The sequence below is a fragment of the Schistocerca cancellata genome, unplaced genomic scaffold, assembly GCF_023864275.1.
Source record: "Schistocerca cancellata isolate TAMUIC-IGC-003103 unplaced genomic scaffold, iqSchCanc2.1 HiC_scaffold_629, whole genome shotgun sequence".
NCBI lineage: Eukaryota > Metazoa > Arthropoda > Insecta > Orthoptera > Acrididae > Schistocerca > Schistocerca cancellata.
This window is the reverse complement of record NW_026046640.1, coordinates 20,260-38,584: the sequence shown is the minus strand read 5'-3', so window position 1 is coordinate 38,584 and position 18,325 is coordinate 20,260. Positions and strand designations below refer to the sequence as shown.

General features: G+C 43.5%; 48 non-coding genes across 48 annotated transcripts; 24 read left to right on the top strand and 24 right to left on the bottom strand.

Moving 5' to 3' along the window:
- The first annotated feature begins 179 nt into the window (after positions 1–179).
- Positions 180–268, top strand: Trnay-gua (transfer RNA tyrosine (anticodon GUA)). The gene is given in 2 exon segments: positions 180–216; positions 233–268. It is a non-coding gene; the product is annotated as a tRNA-Tyr (tRNA).
- A 358-nt stretch (positions 269–626) lies between these two features.
- Trnaq-cug (transfer RNA glutamine (anticodon CUG)) lies at positions 627–698 on the bottom strand. Its single transcript has one exon. It is a non-coding gene; the product is annotated as a tRNA-Gln (tRNA).
- A 247-nt stretch (positions 699–945) lies between these two features.
- On the top strand, positions 946–1,034 carry Trnay-gua (transfer RNA tyrosine (anticodon GUA)). The gene is given in 2 exon segments: positions 946–982; positions 999–1,034. It is a non-coding gene; the product is annotated as a tRNA-Tyr (tRNA).
- A 358-nt stretch (positions 1,035–1,392) lies between these two features.
- Trnaq-cug (transfer RNA glutamine (anticodon CUG)) lies at positions 1,393–1,464 on the bottom strand. The gene has a single exon. It is a non-coding gene; the product is annotated as a tRNA-Gln (tRNA).
- Positions 1,465–1,711: 247 nt separating this feature from the next.
- Trnay-gua (transfer RNA tyrosine (anticodon GUA)) lies at positions 1,712–1,800 on the top strand. The gene is given in 2 exon segments: positions 1,712–1,748; positions 1,765–1,800. It is a non-coding gene; the product is annotated as a tRNA-Tyr (tRNA).
- Positions 1,801–2,158: 358 nt separating this feature from the next.
- On the bottom strand, positions 2,159–2,230 carry Trnaq-cug (transfer RNA glutamine (anticodon CUG)). Its single transcript has one exon. It is a non-coding gene; the product is annotated as a tRNA-Gln (tRNA).
- A 247-nt stretch (positions 2,231–2,477) lies between these two features.
- Positions 2,478–2,566, top strand: Trnay-gua (transfer RNA tyrosine (anticodon GUA)). The gene is given in 2 exon segments: positions 2,478–2,514; positions 2,531–2,566. It is a non-coding gene; the product is annotated as a tRNA-Tyr (tRNA).
- Positions 2,567–2,924: 358 nt separating this feature from the next.
- Trnaq-cug (transfer RNA glutamine (anticodon CUG)) lies at positions 2,925–2,996 on the bottom strand. Its single transcript has one exon. It is a non-coding gene; the product is annotated as a tRNA-Gln (tRNA).
- Positions 2,997–3,243: 247 nt separating this feature from the next.
- On the top strand, positions 3,244–3,332 carry Trnay-gua (transfer RNA tyrosine (anticodon GUA)). The gene is given in 2 exon segments: positions 3,244–3,280; positions 3,297–3,332. It is a non-coding gene; the product is annotated as a tRNA-Tyr (tRNA).
- Positions 3,333–3,690: 358 nt separating this feature from the next.
- On the bottom strand, positions 3,691–3,762 carry Trnaq-cug (transfer RNA glutamine (anticodon CUG)). The gene has a single exon. It is a non-coding gene; the product is annotated as a tRNA-Gln (tRNA).
- A 247-nt stretch (positions 3,763–4,009) lies between these two features.
- Trnay-gua (transfer RNA tyrosine (anticodon GUA)) lies at positions 4,010–4,098 on the top strand. The gene is given in 2 exon segments: positions 4,010–4,046; positions 4,063–4,098. It is a non-coding gene; the product is annotated as a tRNA-Tyr (tRNA).
- Positions 4,099–4,456: 358 nt separating this feature from the next.
- Trnaq-cug (transfer RNA glutamine (anticodon CUG)) lies at positions 4,457–4,528 on the bottom strand. The gene has a single exon. It is a non-coding gene; the product is annotated as a tRNA-Gln (tRNA).
- A 247-nt stretch (positions 4,529–4,775) lies between these two features.
- On the top strand, positions 4,776–4,864 carry Trnay-gua (transfer RNA tyrosine (anticodon GUA)). The gene is given in 2 exon segments: positions 4,776–4,812; positions 4,829–4,864. It is a non-coding gene; the product is annotated as a tRNA-Tyr (tRNA).
- A 347-nt stretch (positions 4,865–5,211) lies between these two features.
- Trnaq-cug (transfer RNA glutamine (anticodon CUG)) lies at positions 5,212–5,283 on the bottom strand. Its single transcript has one exon. It is a non-coding gene; the product is annotated as a tRNA-Gln (tRNA).
- A 247-nt stretch (positions 5,284–5,530) lies between these two features.
- On the top strand, positions 5,531–5,619 carry Trnay-gua (transfer RNA tyrosine (anticodon GUA)). The gene is given in 2 exon segments: positions 5,531–5,567; positions 5,584–5,619. It is a non-coding gene; the product is annotated as a tRNA-Tyr (tRNA).
- A 358-nt stretch (positions 5,620–5,977) lies between these two features.
- Positions 5,978–6,049, bottom strand: Trnaq-cug (transfer RNA glutamine (anticodon CUG)). The gene has a single exon. It is a non-coding gene; the product is annotated as a tRNA-Gln (tRNA).
- A 247-nt stretch (positions 6,050–6,296) lies between these two features.
- On the top strand, positions 6,297–6,385 carry Trnay-gua (transfer RNA tyrosine (anticodon GUA)). The gene is given in 2 exon segments: positions 6,297–6,333; positions 6,350–6,385. It is a non-coding gene; the product is annotated as a tRNA-Tyr (tRNA).
- A 358-nt stretch (positions 6,386–6,743) lies between these two features.
- Trnaq-cug (transfer RNA glutamine (anticodon CUG)) lies at positions 6,744–6,815 on the bottom strand. The gene has a single exon. It is a non-coding gene; the product is annotated as a tRNA-Gln (tRNA).
- A 247-nt stretch (positions 6,816–7,062) lies between these two features.
- Trnay-gua (transfer RNA tyrosine (anticodon GUA)) lies at positions 7,063–7,151 on the top strand. The gene is given in 2 exon segments: positions 7,063–7,099; positions 7,116–7,151. It is a non-coding gene; the product is annotated as a tRNA-Tyr (tRNA).
- A 358-nt stretch (positions 7,152–7,509) lies between these two features.
- On the bottom strand, positions 7,510–7,581 carry Trnaq-cug (transfer RNA glutamine (anticodon CUG)). Its single transcript has one exon. It is a non-coding gene; the product is annotated as a tRNA-Gln (tRNA).
- A 247-nt stretch (positions 7,582–7,828) lies between these two features.
- Trnay-gua (transfer RNA tyrosine (anticodon GUA)) lies at positions 7,829–7,917 on the top strand. The gene is given in 2 exon segments: positions 7,829–7,865; positions 7,882–7,917. It is a non-coding gene; the product is annotated as a tRNA-Tyr (tRNA).
- A 358-nt stretch (positions 7,918–8,275) lies between these two features.
- Positions 8,276–8,347, bottom strand: Trnaq-cug (transfer RNA glutamine (anticodon CUG)). Its single transcript has one exon. It is a non-coding gene; the product is annotated as a tRNA-Gln (tRNA).
- Positions 8,348–8,594: 247 nt separating this feature from the next.
- On the top strand, positions 8,595–8,683 carry Trnay-gua (transfer RNA tyrosine (anticodon GUA)). Its single transcript is given in 2 exon segments — positions 8,595–8,631; positions 8,648–8,683. It is a non-coding gene; the product is annotated as a tRNA-Tyr (tRNA).
- Positions 8,684–9,041: 358 nt separating this feature from the next.
- Trnaq-cug (transfer RNA glutamine (anticodon CUG)) lies at positions 9,042–9,113 on the bottom strand. Its single transcript has one exon. It is a non-coding gene; the product is annotated as a tRNA-Gln (tRNA).
- Positions 9,114–9,360: 247 nt separating this feature from the next.
- On the top strand, positions 9,361–9,449 carry Trnay-gua (transfer RNA tyrosine (anticodon GUA)). Its single transcript is given in 2 exon segments — positions 9,361–9,397; positions 9,414–9,449. It is a non-coding gene; the product is annotated as a tRNA-Tyr (tRNA).
- A 358-nt stretch (positions 9,450–9,807) lies between these two features.
- Positions 9,808–9,879, bottom strand: Trnaq-cug (transfer RNA glutamine (anticodon CUG)). The gene has a single exon. It is a non-coding gene; the product is annotated as a tRNA-Gln (tRNA).
- A 247-nt stretch (positions 9,880–10,126) lies between these two features.
- On the top strand, positions 10,127–10,215 carry Trnay-gua (transfer RNA tyrosine (anticodon GUA)). Its single transcript is given in 2 exon segments — positions 10,127–10,163; positions 10,180–10,215. It is a non-coding gene; the product is annotated as a tRNA-Tyr (tRNA).
- Positions 10,216–10,573: 358 nt separating this feature from the next.
- Trnaq-cug (transfer RNA glutamine (anticodon CUG)) lies at positions 10,574–10,645 on the bottom strand. The gene has a single exon. It is a non-coding gene; the product is annotated as a tRNA-Gln (tRNA).
- A 247-nt stretch (positions 10,646–10,892) lies between these two features.
- Trnay-gua (transfer RNA tyrosine (anticodon GUA)) lies at positions 10,893–10,981 on the top strand. The gene is given in 2 exon segments: positions 10,893–10,929; positions 10,946–10,981. It is a non-coding gene; the product is annotated as a tRNA-Tyr (tRNA).
- Positions 10,982–11,339: 358 nt separating this feature from the next.
- Positions 11,340–11,411, bottom strand: Trnaq-cug (transfer RNA glutamine (anticodon CUG)). The gene has a single exon. It is a non-coding gene; the product is annotated as a tRNA-Gln (tRNA).
- Positions 11,412–11,658: 247 nt separating this feature from the next.
- Positions 11,659–11,747, top strand: Trnay-gua (transfer RNA tyrosine (anticodon GUA)). Its single transcript is given in 2 exon segments — positions 11,659–11,695; positions 11,712–11,747. It is a non-coding gene; the product is annotated as a tRNA-Tyr (tRNA).
- A 358-nt stretch (positions 11,748–12,105) lies between these two features.
- Trnaq-cug (transfer RNA glutamine (anticodon CUG)) lies at positions 12,106–12,177 on the bottom strand. Its single transcript has one exon. It is a non-coding gene; the product is annotated as a tRNA-Gln (tRNA).
- Positions 12,178–12,424: 247 nt separating this feature from the next.
- Trnay-gua (transfer RNA tyrosine (anticodon GUA)) lies at positions 12,425–12,513 on the top strand. The gene is given in 2 exon segments: positions 12,425–12,461; positions 12,478–12,513. It is a non-coding gene; the product is annotated as a tRNA-Tyr (tRNA).
- Positions 12,514–12,871: 358 nt separating this feature from the next.
- Trnaq-cug (transfer RNA glutamine (anticodon CUG)) lies at positions 12,872–12,943 on the bottom strand. Its single transcript has one exon. It is a non-coding gene; the product is annotated as a tRNA-Gln (tRNA).
- Positions 12,944–13,190: 247 nt separating this feature from the next.
- Positions 13,191–13,279, top strand: Trnay-gua (transfer RNA tyrosine (anticodon GUA)). The gene is given in 2 exon segments: positions 13,191–13,227; positions 13,244–13,279. It is a non-coding gene; the product is annotated as a tRNA-Tyr (tRNA).
- Positions 13,280–13,637: 358 nt separating this feature from the next.
- On the bottom strand, positions 13,638–13,709 carry Trnaq-cug (transfer RNA glutamine (anticodon CUG)). Its single transcript has one exon. It is a non-coding gene; the product is annotated as a tRNA-Gln (tRNA).
- Positions 13,710–13,956: 247 nt separating this feature from the next.
- Trnay-gua (transfer RNA tyrosine (anticodon GUA)) lies at positions 13,957–14,045 on the top strand. Its single transcript is given in 2 exon segments — positions 13,957–13,993; positions 14,010–14,045. It is a non-coding gene; the product is annotated as a tRNA-Tyr (tRNA).
- Positions 14,046–14,403: 358 nt separating this feature from the next.
- Trnaq-cug (transfer RNA glutamine (anticodon CUG)) lies at positions 14,404–14,475 on the bottom strand. The gene has a single exon. It is a non-coding gene; the product is annotated as a tRNA-Gln (tRNA).
- A 247-nt stretch (positions 14,476–14,722) lies between these two features.
- Positions 14,723–14,811, top strand: Trnay-gua (transfer RNA tyrosine (anticodon GUA)). The gene is given in 2 exon segments: positions 14,723–14,759; positions 14,776–14,811. It is a non-coding gene; the product is annotated as a tRNA-Tyr (tRNA).
- Positions 14,812–15,169: 358 nt separating this feature from the next.
- On the bottom strand, positions 15,170–15,241 carry Trnaq-cug (transfer RNA glutamine (anticodon CUG)). Its single transcript has one exon. It is a non-coding gene; the product is annotated as a tRNA-Gln (tRNA).
- Positions 15,242–15,488: 247 nt separating this feature from the next.
- On the top strand, positions 15,489–15,577 carry Trnay-gua (transfer RNA tyrosine (anticodon GUA)). The gene is given in 2 exon segments: positions 15,489–15,525; positions 15,542–15,577. It is a non-coding gene; the product is annotated as a tRNA-Tyr (tRNA).
- A 358-nt stretch (positions 15,578–15,935) lies between these two features.
- On the bottom strand, positions 15,936–16,007 carry Trnaq-cug (transfer RNA glutamine (anticodon CUG)). Its single transcript has one exon. It is a non-coding gene; the product is annotated as a tRNA-Gln (tRNA).
- A 247-nt stretch (positions 16,008–16,254) lies between these two features.
- On the top strand, positions 16,255–16,343 carry Trnay-gua (transfer RNA tyrosine (anticodon GUA)). Its single transcript is given in 2 exon segments — positions 16,255–16,291; positions 16,308–16,343. It is a non-coding gene; the product is annotated as a tRNA-Tyr (tRNA).
- Positions 16,344–16,701: 358 nt separating this feature from the next.
- Positions 16,702–16,773, bottom strand: Trnaq-cug (transfer RNA glutamine (anticodon CUG)). The gene has a single exon. It is a non-coding gene; the product is annotated as a tRNA-Gln (tRNA).
- A 247-nt stretch (positions 16,774–17,020) lies between these two features.
- On the top strand, positions 17,021–17,109 carry Trnay-gua (transfer RNA tyrosine (anticodon GUA)). The gene is given in 2 exon segments: positions 17,021–17,057; positions 17,074–17,109. It is a non-coding gene; the product is annotated as a tRNA-Tyr (tRNA).
- A 358-nt stretch (positions 17,110–17,467) lies between these two features.
- Trnaq-cug (transfer RNA glutamine (anticodon CUG)) lies at positions 17,468–17,539 on the bottom strand. Its single transcript has one exon. It is a non-coding gene; the product is annotated as a tRNA-Gln (tRNA).
- A 247-nt stretch (positions 17,540–17,786) lies between these two features.
- Trnay-gua (transfer RNA tyrosine (anticodon GUA)) lies at positions 17,787–17,875 on the top strand. Its single transcript is given in 2 exon segments — positions 17,787–17,823; positions 17,840–17,875. It is a non-coding gene; the product is annotated as a tRNA-Tyr (tRNA).
- Positions 17,876–18,233: 358 nt separating this feature from the next.
- Positions 18,234–18,305, bottom strand: Trnaq-cug (transfer RNA glutamine (anticodon CUG)). Its single transcript has one exon. It is a non-coding gene; the product is annotated as a tRNA-Gln (tRNA).
- Between the last annotated feature and the right edge of the window lie 20 nt (positions 18,306–18,325).

The window sequence follows — 18,325 nt, the reverse complement described above, 5'->3', positions numbered from 1 at the left end:
CATTTTTTAACCTAATTGATACGATCGAGCATTATAAAACTTAATCTGGGCAATGTTTGCAGTTGCAGCCGATGGCTGCATTTCTGTGCGTCTATATGGCCGCGCTGAGTAGCTGTGTGTGGAAACGAAAGACAGGGACGGAGCTAAAGCAATCAGTACGAATAACAAAGTAAGCAGAGCCTCTGGTAGCTCAGTTGGTAGAGCGGTGGACTGTAGTGGAGGATTCACAGTTATCCATAGGTCGCTGGTTCAAATCCGGCCCAGAGGACTGTTTTTCTAATCTCACGAGCAAAGAGGCTCCAGAGCATGCCCACTCGGTCAGAACCTCCCTATGTTTTAAACCTATTTTAAAGGAAATTCATTTGCTCAGCTTGTAATAGCTAGTTGATAATCATGGGATTCTTAGCCTCCGTAGGTTAATGATAAATCTTCGAATTATCTTAAAATTGCTTGCTCTTACAGGCATTACTCGTTTAATGTGCTATATAGGTCACATAGTCGCACCAATATTCAGCCGTTTCATAGACGTCTCGTTATTTACACAAACGTAGGAACTAAATCCCTGAGCCTATCACTGCTACTTCCTCGGCGAGAAACGCTTATTACAGAAAATTTAGACTAAACGAAGGTTCCACCGAGATTCGAACTCGGATCGCTGGATTCAGAGTCCAGAGTGCTAACCGTTACACCATGGAACCAGACAGGAGCATGGGACTCGTAAATACACTTAGCAGTACTCTGACATAATTCAGACACTTCCTACTTGCATTTTTTAACCTAATTGATACGATCGAGCATTATAAAACTTAATCTGGGCAATGTTTGCAGTTGCAGCCGATGGCTGCATTTCTGTGCGTCTATATGGCCGCGCTGAGTAGCTGTGTGTGGAAACGAAAGACAGGGACGGAGCTAAAGCAATCAGTACGAATAACAAAGTAAGCAGAGCCTCTGGTAGCTCAGTTGGTAGAGCGGTGGACTGTAGTGGAGGATTCACAGTTATCCATAGGTCGCTGGTTCAAATCCGGCCCAGAGGACTGTTTTTCTAATCTCACGAGCAAAGAGGCTCCAGAGCATGCCCACTCGGTCAGAACCTCCCTATGTTTTAAACCTATTTTAAAGGAAATTCATTTGCTCAGCTTGTAATAGCTAGTTGATAATCATGGGATTCTTAGCCTCCGTAGGTTAATGATAAATCTTCGAATTATCTTAAAATTGCTTGCTCTTACAGGCATTACTCGTTTAATGTGCTATATAGGTCACATAGTCGCACCAATATTCAGCCGTTTCATAGACGTCTCGTTATTTACACAAACGTAGGAACTAAATCCCTGAGCCTATCACTGCTACTTCCTCGGCGAGAAACGCTTATTACAGAAAATTTAGACTAAACGAAGGTTCCACCGAGATTCGAACTCGGATCGCTGGATTCAGAGTCCAGAGTGCTAACCGTTACACCATGGAACCAGACAGGAGCATGGGACTCGTAAATACACTTAGCAGTACTCTGACATAATTCAGACACTTCCTACTTGCATTTTTTAACCTAATTGATACGATCGAGCATTATAAAACTTAATCTGGGCAATGTTTGCAGTTGCAGCCGATGGCTGCATTTCTGTGCGTCTATATGGCCGCGCTGAGTAGCTGTGTGTGGAAACGAAAGACAGGGACGGAGCTAAAGCAATCAGTACGAATAACAAAGTAAGCAGAGCCTCTGGTAGCTCAGTTGGTAGAGCGGTGGACTGTAGTGGAGGATTCACAGTTATCCATAGGTCGCTGGTTCAAATCCGGCCCAGAGGACTGTTTTTCTAATCTCACGAGCAAAGAGGCTCCAGAGCATGCCCACTCGGTCAGAACCTCCCTATGTTTTAAACCTATTTTAAAGGAAATTCATTTGCTCAGCTTGTAATAGCTAGTTGATAATCATGGGATTCTTAGCCTCCGTAGGTTAATGATAAATCTTCGAATTATCTTAAAATTGCTTGCTCTTACAGGCATTACTCGTTTAATGTGCTATATAGGTCACATAGTCGCACCAATATTCAGCCGTTTCATAGACGTCTCGTTATTTACACAAACGTAGGAACTAAATCCCTGAGCCTATCACTGCTACTTCCTCGGCGAGAAACGCTTATTACAGAAAATTTAGACTAAACGAAGGTTCCACCGAGATTCGAACTCGGATCGCTGGATTCAGAGTCCAGAGTGCTAACCGTTACACCATGGAACCAGACAGGAGCATGGGACTCGTAAATACACTTAGCAGTACTCTGACATAATTCAGACACTTCCTACTTGCATTTTTTAACCTAATTGATACGATCGAGCATTATAAAACTTAATCTGGGCAATGTTTGCAGTTGCAGCCGATGGCTGCATTTCTGTGCGTCTATATGGCCGCGCTGAGTAGCTGTGTGTGGAAACGAAAGACAGGGACGGAGCTAAAGCAATCAGTACGAATAACAAAGTAAGCAGAGCCTCTGGTAGCTCAGTTGGTAGAGCGGTGGACTGTAGTGGAGGATTCACAGTTATCCATAGGTCGCTGGTTCAAATCCGGCCCAGAGGACTGTTTTTCTAATCTCACGAGCAAAGAGGCTCCAGAGCATGCCCACTCGGTCAGAACCTCCCTATGTTTTAAACCTATTTTAAAGGAAATTCATTTGCTCAGCTTGTAATAGCTAGTTGATAATCATGGGATTCTTAGCCTCCGTAGGTTAATGATAAATCTTCGAATTATCTTAAAATTGCTTGCTCTTACAGGCATTACTCGTTTAATGTGCTATATAGGTCACATAGTCGCACCAATATTCAGCCGTTTCATAGACGTCTCGTTATTTACACAAACGTAGGAACTAAATCCCTGAGCCTATCACTGCTACTTCCTCGGCGAGAAACGCTTATTACAGAAAATTTAGACTAAACGAAGGTTCCACCGAGATTCGAACTCGGATCGCTGGATTCAGAGTCCAGAGTGCTAACCGTTACACCATGGAACCAGACAGGAGCATGGGACTCGTAAATACACTTAGCAGTACTCTGACATAATTCAGACACTTCCTACTTGCATTTTTTAACCTAATTGATACGATCGAGCATTATAAAACTTAATCTGGGCAATGTTTGCAGTTGCAGCCGATGGCTGCATTTCTGTGCGTCTATATGGCCGCGCTGAGTAGCTGTGTGTGGAAACGAAAGACAGGGACGGAGCTAAAGCAATCAGTACGAATAACAAAGTAAGCAGAGCCTCTGGTAGCTCAGTTGGTAGAGCGGTGGACTGTAGTGGAGGATTCACAGTTATCCATAGGTCGCTGGTTCAAATCCGGCCCAGAGGACTGTTTTTCTAATCTCACGAGCAAAGAGGCTCCAGAGCATGCCCACTCGGTCAGAACCTCCCTATGTTTTAAACCTATTTTAAAGGAAATTCATTTGCTCAGCTTGTAATAGCTAGTTGATAATCATGGGATTCTTAGCCTCCGTAGGTTAATGATAAATCTTCGAATTATCTTAAAATTGCTTGCTCTTACAGGCATTACTCGTTTAATGTGCTATATAGGTCACATAGTCGCACCAATATTCAGCCGTTTCATAGACGTCTCGTTATTTACACAAACGTAGGAACTAAATCCCTGAGCCTATCACTGCTACTTCCTCGGCGAGAAACGCTTATTACAGAAAATTTAGACTAAACGAAGGTTCCACCGAGATTCGAACTCGGATCGCTGGATTCAGAGTCCAGAGTGCTAACCGTTACACCATGGAACCAGACAGGAGCATGGGACTCGTAAATACACTTAGCAGTACTCTGACATAATTCAGACACTTCCTACTTGCATTTTTTAACCTAATTGATACGATCGAGCATTATAAAACTTAATCTGGGCAATGTTTGCAGTTGCAGCCGATGGCTGCATTTCTGTGCGTCTATATGGCCGCGCTGAGTAGCTGTGTGTGGAAACGAAAGACAGGGACGGAGCTAAAGCAATCAGTACGAATAACAAAGTAAGCAGAGCCTCTGGTAGCTCAGTTGGTAGAGCGGTGGACTGTAGTGGAGGATTCACAGTTATCCATAGGTCGCTGGTTCAAATCCGGCCCAGAGGACTGTTTTTCTAATCTCACGAGCAAAGAGGCTCCAGAGCATGCCCACTCGGTCAGAACCTCCCTATGTTTTAAACCTATTTTAAAGGAAATTCATTTGCTCAGCTTGTAATAGCTAGTTGATAATCATGGGATTCTTAGCCTCCGTAGGTTAATGATAAATCTTCGAATTATCTTAAAATTGCTTGCTCTTACAGGCATTACTCGTTTAATGTGCTATATAGGTCACATAGTCGCACCAATATTCAGCCGTTTCATAGACGTCTCGTTATTTACACAAACGTAGGAACTAAATCCCTGAGCCTATCACTGCTACTTCCTCGGCGAGAAACGCTTATTACAGAAAATTTAGACTAAACGAAGGTTCCACCGAGATTCGAACTCGGATCGCTGGATTCAGAGTCCAGAGTGCTAACCGTTACACCATGGAACCAGACAGGAGCATGGGACTCGTAAATACACTTAGCAGTACTCTGACATAATTCAGACACTTCCTACTTGCATTTTTTAACCTAATTGATACGATCGAGCATTATAAAACTTAATCTGGGCAATGTTTGCAGTTGCAGCCGATGGCTGCATTTCTGTGCGTCTATATGGCCGCGCTGAGTAGCTGTGTGTGGAAACGAAAGACAGGGACGGAGCTAAAGCAATCAGTACGAATAACAAAGTAAGCAGAGCCTCTGGTAGCTCAGTTGGTAGAGCGGTGGACTGTAGTGGAGGATTCACAGTTATCCATAGGTCGCTGGTTCAAATCCGGCCCAGAGGACTGTTTTTCTAATCTCACGAGCAAAGAGGCTCCAGAGCATGCCCACTCGGTCAGAACCTCCCTATGTTTTAAACCTATTTTAAAGGAAATTCATTTGCTCAGCTTGTAATAGCTAGTTGATAATCATGGGATTCTTAGCCTCCGTAGGTTAATGATAAATCTTAAAATTGCTTGCTCTTACAGGCATTACTCGTTTAATGTGCTATATAGGTCACATAGTCGCACCAATATTCAGCCGTTTCATAGACGTCTCGTTATTTACACAAACGTAGGAACTAAATCCCTGAGCCTATCACTGCTACTTCCTCGGCGAGAAACGCTTATTACAGAAAATTTAGACTAAACGAAGGTTCCACCGAGATTCGAACTCGGATCGCTGGATTCAGAGTCCAGAGTGCTAACCGTTACACCATGGAACCAGACAGGAGCATGGGACTCGTAAATACACTTAGCAGTACTCTGACATAATTCAGACACTTCCTACTTGCATTTTTTAACCTAATTGATACGATCGAGCATTATAAAACTTAATCTGGGCAATGTTTGCAGTTGCAGCCGATGGCTGCATTTCTGTGCGTCTATATGGCCGCGCTGAGTAGCTGTGTGTGGAAACGAAAGACAGGGACGGAGCTAAAGCAATCAGTACGAATAACAAAGTAAGCAGAGCCTCTGGTAGCTCAGTTGGTAGAGCGGTGGACTGTAGTGGAGGATTCACAGTTATCCATAGGTCGCTGGTTCAAATCCGGCCCAGAGGACTGTTTTTCTAATCTCACGAGCAAAGAGGCTCCAGAGCATGCCCACTCGGTCAGAACCTCCCTATGTTTTAAACCTATTTTAAAGGAAATTCATTTGCTCAGCTTGTAATAGCTAGTTGATAATCATGGGATTCTTAGCCTCCGTAGGTTAATGATAAATCTTCGAATTATCTTAAAATTGCTTGCTCTTACAGGCATTACTCGTTTAATGTGCTATATAGGTCACATAGTCGCACCAATATTCAGCCGTTTCATAGACGTCTCGTTATTTACACAAACGTAGGAACTAAATCCCTGAGCCTATCACTGCTACTTCCTCGGCGAGAAACGCTTATTACAGAAAATTTAGACTAAACGAAGGTTCCACCGAGATTCGAACTCGGATCGCTGGATTCAGAGTCCAGAGTGCTAACCGTTACACCATGGAACCAGACAGGAGCATGGGACTCGTAAATACACTTAGCAGTACTCTGACATAATTCAGACACTTCCTACTTGCATTTTTTAACCTAATTGATACGATCGAGCATTATAAAACTTAATCTGGGCAATGTTTGCAGTTGCAGCCGATGGCTGCATTTCTGTGCGTCTATATGGCCGCGCTGAGTAGCTGTGTGTGGAAACGAAAGACAGGGACGGAGCTAAAGCAATCAGTACGAATAACAAAGTAAGCAGAGCCTCTGGTAGCTCAGTTGGTAGAGCGGTGGACTGTAGTGGAGGATTCACAGTTATCCATAGGTCGCTGGTTCAAATCCGGCCCAGAGGACTGTTTTTCTAATCTCACGAGCAAAGAGGCTCCAGAGCATGCCCACTCGGTCAGAACCTCCCTATGTTTTAAACCTATTTTAAAGGAAATTCATTTGCTCAGCTTGTAATAGCTAGTTGATAATCATGGGATTCTTAGCCTCCGTAGGTTAATGATAAATCTTCGAATTATCTTAAAATTGCTTGCTCTTACAGGCATTACTCGTTTAATGTGCTATATAGGTCACATAGTCGCACCAATATTCAGCCGTTTCATAGACGTCTCGTTATTTACACAAACGTAGGAACTAAATCCCTGAGCCTATCACTGCTACTTCCTCGGCGAGAAACGCTTATTACAGAAAATTTAGACTAAACGAAGGTTCCACCGAGATTCGAACTCGGATCGCTGGATTCAGAGTCCAGAGTGCTAACCGTTACACCATGGAACCAGACAGGAGCATGGGACTCGTAAATACACTTAGCAGTACTCTGACATAATTCAGACACTTCCTACTTGCATTTTTTAACCTAATTGATACGATCGAGCATTATAAAACTTAATCTGGGCAATGTTTGCAGTTGCAGCCGATGGCTGCATTTCTGTGCGTCTATATGGCCGCGCTGAGTAGCTGTGTGTGGAAACGAAAGACAGGGACGGAGCTAAAGCAATCAGTACGAATAACAAAGTAAGCAGAGCCTCTGGTAGCTCAGTTGGTAGAGCGGTGGACTGTAGTGGAGGATTCACAGTTATCCATAGGTCGCTGGTTCAAATCCGGCCCAGAGGACTGTTTTTCTAATCTCACGAGCAAAGAGGCTCCAGAGCATGCCCACTCGGTCAGAACCTCCCTATGTTTTAAACCTATTTTAAAGGAAATTCATTTGCTCAGCTTGTAATAGCTAGTTGATAATCATGGGATTCTTAGCCTCCGTAGGTTAATGATAATTCTTCGAATTATCTTAAAATTGCTTGCTCTTACAGGCATTACTCGTTTAATGTGCTATATAGGTCACATAGTCGCACCAATATTCAGCCGTTTCATAGACGTCTCGTTATTTACACAAACGTAGGAACTAAATCCCTGAGCCTATCACTGCTACTTCCTCGGCGAGAAACGCTTATTACAGAAAATTTAGACTAAACGAAGGTTCCACCGAGATTCGAACTCGGATCGCTGGATTCAGAGTCCAGAGTGCTAACCGTTACACCATGGAACCAGACAGGAGCATGGGACTCGTAAATACACTTAGCAGTACTCTGACATAATTCAGACACTTCCTACTTGCATTTTTTAACCTAATTGATACGATCAAGCATTATAAAACTTAATCTGGGCAATGTTTGCAGTTGCAGCCGATGGCTGCATTTCTGTGCGTCTATATGGCCGCGCTGAGTAGCTGTGTGTGGAAACGAAAGACAGGGACGGAGCTAAAGCAATCAGTACGAATAACAAAGTAAGCAGAGCCTCTGGTAGCTCAGTTGGTAGAGCGGTGGACTGTAGTGGAGGATTCACAGTTATCCATAGGTCGCTGGTTCAAATCCGGCCCAGAGGACTGTTTTTCTAATCTCACGAGCAAAGAGGCTCCAGAGCATGCCCACTCGGTCAGAACCTCCCTATGTTTTAAACCTATTTTAAAGGAAATTCATTTGCTCAGCTTGTAATAGCTAGTTGATAATCATGGGATTCTTAGCCTCCGTAGGTTAATGATAAATCTTCGAATTATCTTAAAATTGCTTGCTCTTACAGGCATTACTCGTTTAATGTGCTATATAGGTCACATAGTCGCACCAATATTCAGCCGTTTCATAGACGTCTCGTTATTTACACAAACGTAGGAACTAAATCCCTGAGCCTATCACTGCTACTTCCTCGGCGAGAAACGCTTATTACAGAAAATTTAGACTAAACGAAGGTTCCACCGAGATTCGAACTCGGATCGCTGGATTCAGAGTCCAGAGTGCTAACCGTTACACCATGGAACCAGACAGGAGCATGGGACTCGTAAATACACTTAGCAGTACTCTGACATAATTCAGACACTTCCTACTTGCATTTTTTAACCTAATTGATACGATCGAGCATTATAAAACTTAATCTGGGCAATGTTTGCAGTTGCAGCCGATGGCTGCATTTCTGTGCGTCTATATGGCCGCGCTGAGTAGCTGTGTGTGGAAACGAAAGACAGGGACGGAGCTAAAGCAATCAGTACGAATAACAAAGTAAGCAGAGCCTCTGGTAGCTCAGTTGGTAGAGCGGTGGACTGTAGTGGAGGATTCACAGTTATCCATAGGTCGCTGGTTCAAATCCGGCCCAGAGGACTGTTTTTCTAATCTCACGAGCAAAGAGGCTCCAGAGCATGCCCACTCGGTCAGAACCTCCCTATGTTTTAAACCTATTTTAAAGGAAATTCATTTGCTCAGCTTGTAATAGCTAGTTGATAATCATGGGATTCTTAGCCTCCGTAGGTTAATGATAAATCTTCGAATTATCTTAAAATTGCTTGCTCTTACAGGCATTACTCGTTTAATGTGCTATATAGGTCACATAGTCGCACCAATATTCAGCCGTTTCATAGACGTCTCGTTATTTACACAAACGTAGGAACTAAATCCCTGAGCCTATCACTGCTACTTCCTCGGCGAGAAACGCTTATTACAGAAAATTTAGACTAAACGAAGGTTCCACCGAGATTCGAACTCGGATCGCTGGATTCAGAGTCCAGAGTGCTAACCGTTACACCATGGAACCAGACAGGAGCATGGGACTCGTAAATACACTTAGCAGTACTCTGACATAATTCAGACACTTCCTACTTGCATTTTTTAACCTAATTGATACGATCGAGCATTATAAAACTTAATCTGGGCAATGTTTGCAGTTGCAGCCGATGGCTGCATTTCTGTGCGTCTATATGGCCGCGCTGAGTAGCTGTGTGTGGAAACGAAAGACAGGGACGGAGCTAAAGCAATCAGTACGAATAACAAAGTAAGCAGAGCCTCTGGTAGCTCAGTTGGTAGAGCGGTGGACTGTAGTGGAGGATTCACAGTTATCCATAGGTCGCTGGTTCAAATCCGGCCCAGAGGACTGTTTTTCTAATCTCACGAGCAAAGAGGCTCCAGAGCATGCCCACTCGGTCAGAACCTCCCTATGTTTTAAACCTATTTTAAAGGAAATTCATTTGCTCAGCTTGTAATAGCTAGTTGATAATCATGGGATTCTTAGCCTCCGTAGGTTAATGATAAATCTTCGAATTATCTTAAAATTGCTTGCTCTTACAGGCATTACTCGTTTAATGTGCTATATAGGTCACATAGTCGCACCAATATTCAGCCGTTTCATAGACGTCTCGTTATTTACACAAACGTAGGAACTAAATCCCTGAGCCTATCACTGCTACTTCCTCGGCGAGAAACGCTTATTACAGAAAATTTAGACTAAACGAAGGTTCCACCGAGATTCGAACTCGGATCGCTGGATTCAGAGTCCAGAGTGCTAACCGTTACACCATGGAACCAGACAGGAGCATGGGACTCGTAAATACACTTAGCAGTACTCTGACATAATTCAGACACTTCCTACTTGCATTTTTTAACCTAATTGATACGATCGAGCATTATAAAACTTAATCTGGGCAATGTTTGCAGTTGCAGCCGATGGCTGCATTTCTGTGCGTCTATATGGCCGCGCTGAGTAGCTGTGTGTGGAAACGAAAGACAGGGACGGAGCTAAAGCAATCAGTACGAATAACAAAGTAAGCAGAGCCTCTGGTAGCTCAGTTGGTAGAGCGGTGGACTGTAGTGGAGGATTCACAGTTATCCATAGGTCGCTGGTTCAAATCCGGCCCAGAGGACTGTTTTTCTAATCTCACGAGCAAAGAGGCTCCAGAGCATGCCCACTCGGTCAGAACCTCCCTATGTTTTAAACCTATTTTAAAGGAAATTCATTTGCTCAGCTTGTAATAGCTAGTTGATAATCATGGGATTCTTAGCCTCCGTAGGTTAATGATAAATCTTCGAATTATCTTAAAATTGCTTGCTCTTACAGGCATTACTCGTTTAATGTGCTATATAGGTCACATAGTCGCACCAATATTCAGCCGTTTCATAGACGTCTCGTTATTTACACAAACGTAGGAACTAAATCCCTGAGCCTATCACTGCTACTTCCTCGGCGAGAAACGCTTATTACAGAAAATTTAGACTAAACGAAGGTTCCACCGAGATTCGAACTCGGATCGCTGGATTCAGAGTCCAGAGTGCTAACCGTTACACCATGGAACCAGACAGGAGCATGGGACTCGTAAATACACTTAGCAGTACTCTGACATAATTCAGACACTTCCTACTTGCATTTTTTAACCTAATTGATACGATCGAGCATTATAAAACTTAATCTGGGCAATGTTTGCAGTTGCAGCCGATGGCTGCATTTCTGTGCGTCTATATGGCCGCGCTGAGTAGCTGTGTGTGGAAACGAAAGACAGGGACGGAGCTAAAGCAATCAGTACGAATAACAAAGTAAGCAGAGCCTCTGGTAGCTCAGTTGGTAGAGCGGTGGACTGTAGTGGAGGATTCACAGTTATCCATAGGTCGCTGGTTCAAATCCGGCCCAGAGGACTGTTTTTCTAATCTCACGAGCAAAGAGGCTCCAGAGCATGCCCACTCGGTCAGAACCTCCCTATGTTTTAAACCTATTTTAAAGGAAATTCATTTGCTCAGCTTGTAATAGCTAGTTGATAATCATGGGATTCTTAGCCTCCGTAGGTTAATGATAAATCTTCGAATTATCTTAAAATTGCTTGCTCTTACAGGCATTACTCGTTTAATGTGCTATATAGGTCACATAGTCGCACCAATATTCAGCCGTTTCATAGACGTCTCGTTATTTACACAAACGTAGGAACTAAATCCCTGAGCCTATCACTGCTACTTCCTCGGCGAGAAACGCTTATTACAGAAAATTTAGACTAAACGAAGGTTCCACCGAGATTCGAACTCGGATCGCTGGATTCAGAGTCCAGAGTGCTAACCGTTACACCATGGAACCAGACAGGAGCATGGGACTCGTAAATACACTTAGCAGTACTCTGACATAATTCAGACACTTCCTACTTGCATTTTTTAACCTAATTGATACGATCGAGCATTATAAAACTTAATCTGGGCAATGTTTGCAGTTGCAGCCGATGGCTGCATTTCTGTGCGTCTATATGGCCGCGCTGAGTAGCTGTGTGTGGAAACGAAAGACAGGGACGGAGCTAAAGCAATCAGTACGAATAACAAAGTAAGCAGAGCCTCTGGTAGCTCAGTTGGTAGAGCGGTGGACTGTAGTGGAGGATTCACAGTTATCCATAGGTCGCTGGTTCAAATCCGGCCCAGAGGACTGTTTTTCTAATCTCACGAGCAAAGAGGCTCCAGAGCATGCCCACTCGGTCAGAACCTCCCTATGTTTTAAACCTATTTTAAAGGAAATTCATTTGCTCAGCTTGTAATAGCTAGTTGATAATCATGGGATTCTTAGCCTCCGTAGGTTAATGATAAATCTTCGAATTATCTTAAAATTGCTTGCTCTTACAGGCATTACTCGTTTAATGTGCTATATAGGTCACATAGTCGCACCAATATTCAGCCGTTTCATAGACGTCTCGTTATTTACACAAACGTAGGAACTAAATCCCTGAGCCTATCACTGCTACTTCCTCGGCGAGAAACGCTTATTACAGAAAATTTAGACTAAACGAAGGTTCCACCGAGATTCGAACTCGGATCGCTGGATTCAGAGTCCAGAGTGCTAACCGTTACACCATGGAACCAGACAGGAGCATGGGACTCGTAAATACACTTAGCAGTACTCTGACATAATTCAGACACTTCCTACTTGCATTTTTTAACCTAATTGATACGATCGAGCATTATAAAACTTAATCTGGGCAATGTTTGCAGTTGCAGCCGATGGCTGCATTTCTGTGCGTCTATATGGCCGCGCTGAGTAGCTGTGTGTGGAAACGAAAGACAGGGACGGAGCTAAAGCAATCAGTACGAATAACAAAGTAAGCAGAGCCTCTGGTAGCTCAGTTGGTAGAGCGGTGGACTGTAGTGGAGGATTCACAGTTATCCATAGGTCGCTGGTTCAAATCCGGCCCAGAGGACTGTTTTTCTAATCTCACGAGCAAAGAGGCTCCAGAGCATGCCCACTCGGTCAGAACCTCCCTATGTTTTAAACCTATTTTAAAGGAAATTCATTTGCTCAGCTTGTAATAGCTAGTTGATAATCATGGGATTCTTAGCCTCCGTAGGTTAATGATAAATCTTCGAATTATCTTAAAATTGCTTGCTCTTACAGGCATTACTCGTTTAATGTGCTATATAGGTCACATAGTCGCACCAATATTCAGCCGTTTCATAGACGTCTCGTTATTTACACAAACGTAGGAACTAAATCCCTGAGCCTATCACTGCTACTTCCTCGGCGAGAAACGCTTATTACAGAAAATTTAGACTAAACGAAGGTTCCACCGAGATTCGAACTCGGATCGCTGGATTCAGAGTCCAGAGTGCTAACCGTTACACCATGGAACCAGACAGGAGCATGGGACTCGTAAATACACTTAGCAGTACTCTGACATAATTCAGACACTTCCTACTTGCATTTTTTAACCTAATTGATACGATCGAGCATTATAAAACTTAATCTGGGCAATGTTTGCAGTTGCAGCCGATGGCTGCATTTCTGTGCGTCTATATGGCCGCGCTGAGTAGCTGTGTGTGGAAACGAAAGACAGGGACGGAGCTAAAGCAATCAGTACGAATAACAAAGTAAGCAGAGCCTCTGGTAGCTCAGTTGGTAGAGCGGTGGACTGTAGTGGAGGATTCACAGTTATCCATAGGTCGCTGGTTCAAATCCGGCCCAGAGGACTGTTTTTCTAATCTCACGAGCAAAGAGGCTCCAGAGCATGCCCACTCGGTCAGAACCTCCCTATGTTTTAAACCTATTTTAAAGGAAATTCATTTGCTCAGCTTGTAATAGCTAGTTGATAATCATGGGATTCTTAGCCTCCGTAGGTTAATGATAAATCTTCGAATTATCTTAAAATTGCTTGCTCTTACAGGCATTACTCGTTTAATGTGCTATATAGGTCACATAGTCGCACCAATATTCAGCCGTTTCATAGACGTCTCGTTATTTACACAAACGTAGGAACTAAATCCCTGAGCCTATCACTGCTACTTCCTCGGCGAGAAACGCTTATTACAGAAAATTTAGACTAAACGAAGGTTCCACCGAGATTCGAACTCGGATCGCTGGATTCAGAGTCCAGAGTGCTAACCGTTACACCATGGAACCAGACAGGAGCATGGGACTCGTAAATACACTTAGCAGTACTCTGACATAATTCAGACACTTCCTACTTGCATTTTTTAACCTAATTGATACGATCGAGCATTATAAAACTTAATCTGGGCAATGTTTGCAGTTGCAGCCGATGGCTGCATTTCTGTGCGTCTATATGGCCGCGCTGAGTAGCTGTGTGTGGAAACGAAAGACAGGGACGGAGCTAAAGCAATCAGTACGAATAACAAAGTAAGCAGAGCCTCTGGTAGCTCAGTTGGTAGAGCGGTGGACTGTAGTGGAGGATTCACAGTTATCCATAGGTCGCTGGTTCAAATCCGGCCCAGAGGACTGTTTTTCTAATCTCACGAGCAAAGAGGCTCCAGAGCATGCCCACTCGGTCAGAACCTCCCTATGTTTTAAACCTATTTTAAAGGAAATTCATTTGCTCAGCTTGTAATAGCTAGTTGATAATCATGGGATTCTTAGCCTCCGTAGGTTAATGATAAATCTTCGAATTATCTTAAAATTGCTTGCTCTTACAGGCATTACTCGTTTAATGTGCTATATAGGTCACATAGTCGCACCAATATTCAGCCGTTTCATAGACGTCTCGTTATTTACACAAACGTAGGAACTAAATCCCTGAGCCTATCACTGCTACTTCCTCGGCGAGAAACGCTTATTACAGAAAATTTAGACTAAACGAAGGTTCCACCGAGATTCGAACTCGGATCGCTGGATTCAGAGTCCAGAGTGCTAACCGTTACACCATGGAACCAGACAGGAGCATGGGACTCGTAAATACACTTAGCAGTACTCTGACATAATTCAGACACTTCCTACTTGCATTTTTTAACCTAATTGATACGATCGAGCATTATAAAACTTAATCTGGGCAATGTTTGCAGTTGCAGCCGATGGCTGCATTTCTGTGCGTCTATATGGCCGCGCTGAGTAGCTGTGTGTGGAAACGAAAGACAGGGACGGAGCTAAAGCAATCAGTACGAATAACAAAGTAAGCAGAGCCTCTGGTAGCTCAGTTGGTAGAGCGGTGGACTGTAGTGGAGGATTCACAGTTATCCATAGGTCGCTGGTTCAAATCCGGCCCAGAGGACTGTTTTTCTAATCTCACGAGCAAAGAGGCTCCAGAGCATGCCCACTCGGTCAGAACCTCCCTATGTTTTAAACCTATTTTAAAGGAAATTCATTTGCTCAGCTTGTAATAGCTAGTTGATAATCATGGGATTCTTAGCCTCCGTAGGTTAATGATAAATCTTCGAATTATCTTAAAATTGCTTGCTCTTACAGGCATTACTCGTTTAATGTGCTATATAGGTCACATAGTCGCACCAATATTCAGCCGTTTCATAGACGTCTCGTTATTTACACAAACGTAGGAACTAAATCCCTGAGCCTATCACTGCTACTTCCTCGGCGAGAAACGCTTATTACAGAAAATTTAGACTAAACGAAGGTTCCACCGAGATTCGAACTCGGATCGCTGGATTCAGAGTCCAGAGTGCTAACCGTTACACCATGGAACCAGACAGGAGCATGGGACTCGTAAATACACTTAGCAGTACTCTGACATAATTCAGACACTTCCTACTTGCATTTTTTAACCTAATTGATACGATCGAGCATTATAAAACTTAATCTGGGCAATGTTTGCAGTTGCAGCCGATGGCTGCATTTCTGTGCGTCTATATGGCCGCGCTGAGTAGCTGTGTGTGGAAACGAAAGACAGGGACGGAGCTAAAGCAATCAGTACGAATAACAAAGTAAGCAGAGCCTCTGGTAGCTCAGTTGGTAGAGCGGTGGACTGTAGTGGAGGATTCACAGTTATCCATAGGTCGCTGGTTCAAATCCGGCCCAGAGGACTGTTTTTCTAATCTCACGAGCAAAGAGGCTCCAGAGCATGCCCACTCGGTCAGAACCTCCCTATGTTTTAAACCTATTTTAAAGGAAATTCATTTGCTCAGCTTGTAATAGCTAGTTGATAATCATGGGATTCTTAGCCTCCGTAGGTTAATGATAAATCTTCGAATTATCTTAAAATTGCTTGCTCTTACAGGCATTACTCGTTTAATGTGCTATATAGGTCACATAGTCGCACCAATATTCAGCCGTTTCATAGACGTCTCGTTATTTACACAAACGTAGGAACTAAATCCCTGAGCCTATCACTGCTACTTCCTCGGCGAGAAACGCTTATTACAGAAAATTTAGACTAAACGAAGGTTCCACCGAGATTCGAACTCGGATCGCTGGATTCAGAGTCCAGAGTGCTAACCGTTACACCATGGAACCAGACAGGAGCATGGGACTCGTAAATACACTTAGCAGTACTCTGACATAATTCAGACACTTCCTACTTGCATTTTTTAACCTAATTGATACGATCGAGCATTATAAAACTTAATCTGGGCAATGTTTGCAGTTGCAGCCGATGGCTGCATTTCTGTGCGTCTATATGGCCGCGCTGAGTAGCTGTGTGTGGAAACGAAAGACAGGGACGGAGCTAAAGCAATCAGTACGAATAACAAAGTAAGCAGAGCCTCTGGTAGCTCAGTTGGTAGAGCGGTGGACTGTAGTGGAGGATTCACAGTTATCCATAGGTCGCTGGTTCAAATCCGGCCCAGAGGACTGTTTTTCTAATCTCACGAGCAAAGAGGCTCCAGAGCATGCCCACTCGGTCAGAACCTCCCTATGTTTTAAACCTATTTTAAAGGAAATTCATTTGCTCAGCTTGTAATAGCTAGTTGATAATCATGGGATTCTTAGCCTCCGTAGGTTAATGATAAATCTTCGAATTATCTTAAAATTGCTTGCTCTTACAGGCATTACTCGTTTAATGTGCTATATAGGTCACATAGTCGCACCAATATTCAGCCGTTTCATAGACGTCTCGTTATTTACACAAACGTAGGAACTAAATCCCTGAGCCTATCACTGCTACTTCCTCGGCGAGAAACGCTTATTACAGAAAATTTAGACTAAACGAAGGTTCCACCGAGATTCGAACTCGGATCGCTGGATTCAGAGTCCAGAGTGCTAACCGTTACACCATGGAACCAGACAGGAGCATGGGACTCGTAAATACACTTAGCAGTACTCTGACATAATTCAGACACTTCCTACTTGCATTTTTTAACCTAATTAATACGATCGAGCATTATAAAACTTAATCTGGGCAATGTTTGCAGTTGCAGCCGATGGCTGCATTTCTGTGCGTCTATATGGCCGCGCTGAGTAGCTGTGTGTGGAAACGAAAGACAGGGACGGAGCTAAAGCAATCAGTACGAATAACAAAGTAAGCAGAGCCTCTGGTAGCTCAGTTGGTAGAGCGGTGGACTGTAGTGGAGGATTCACAGTTATCCATAGGTCGCTGGTTCAAATCCGGCCCAGAGGACTGTTTTTCTAATCTCACGAGCAAAGAGGCTCCAGAGCATGCCCACTCGGTCAGAACCTCCCTATGTTTTAAACCTATTTTAAAGGAAATTCATTTGCTCAGCTTGTAATAGCTAGTTGATAATCATGGGATTCTTAGCCTCCGTAGGTTAATGATAAATCTTCGAATTATCTTAAAATTGCTTGCTCTTACAGGCATTACTCTTTTAATGTGCTATATAGGTCACATAGTCGCACCAATATTCAGCCGTTTCATAGACGTCTCGTTATTTACACAAACGTAGGAACTAAATCCCTGAGCCTATCACTGCTACTTCCTCGGCGAGAAACGCTTATTACAGAAAATTTAGACTAAACGAAGGTTCCACCGAGATTCGAACTCGGATCGCTGGATTCAGAGTCCAGAGTGCTAACCGTTACACCATGGAACCAGACAGGAGCATGGGACTCGTAAATACACTTAGCAGTACTCTGACATAATTCAGACACTTCCTACTTGCATTTTTTAACCTAATTGATACGATCGAGCATTATAAAACTTAATCTGGGCAATGTTTGCAGTTGCAGCCGATGGCTGCATTTCTGTGCGTCTATATGGCCGCGCTGAGTAGCTGTGTGTGGAAACGAAAGACAGGGACGGAGCTAAAGCAATCAGTACGAATAACAAAGTAAGCAGAGCCTCTGGTAGCTCAGTTGGTAGAGCGGTGGACTGTAGTGGAGGATTCACAGTTATCCATAGGTCGCTGGTTCAAATCCGGCCCAGAGGACTGTTTTTCTAATCTCACGAGCAAAGAGGCTCCAGAGCATGCCCACTCGGTCAGAACCTCCCTATGTTTTAAACCTATTTTAAAGGAAATTCATTTGCTCAGCTTGTAATAGCTAGTTGATAATCATGGGATTCTTAGCCTCCGTAGGTTAATGATAAATCTTCGAATTATCTTAAAATTGCTTGCTCTTACAGGCATTACTCGTTTAATGTGCTATATAGGTCACATAGTCGCACCAATATTCAGCCGTTTCATAGACGTCTCGTTATTTACACAAACGTAGGAACTAAATCCCTGAGCCTATCACTGCTACTTCCTCGGCGAGAAACGCTTATTACAGAAAATTTAGACTAAACGAAGGTTCCACCGAGATTCGAACTCGGATCGCTGGATTCAGAGTCCAGAGTGCTAACCGTTACACCATGGAACCAGACAGGAGCATGGGACTCG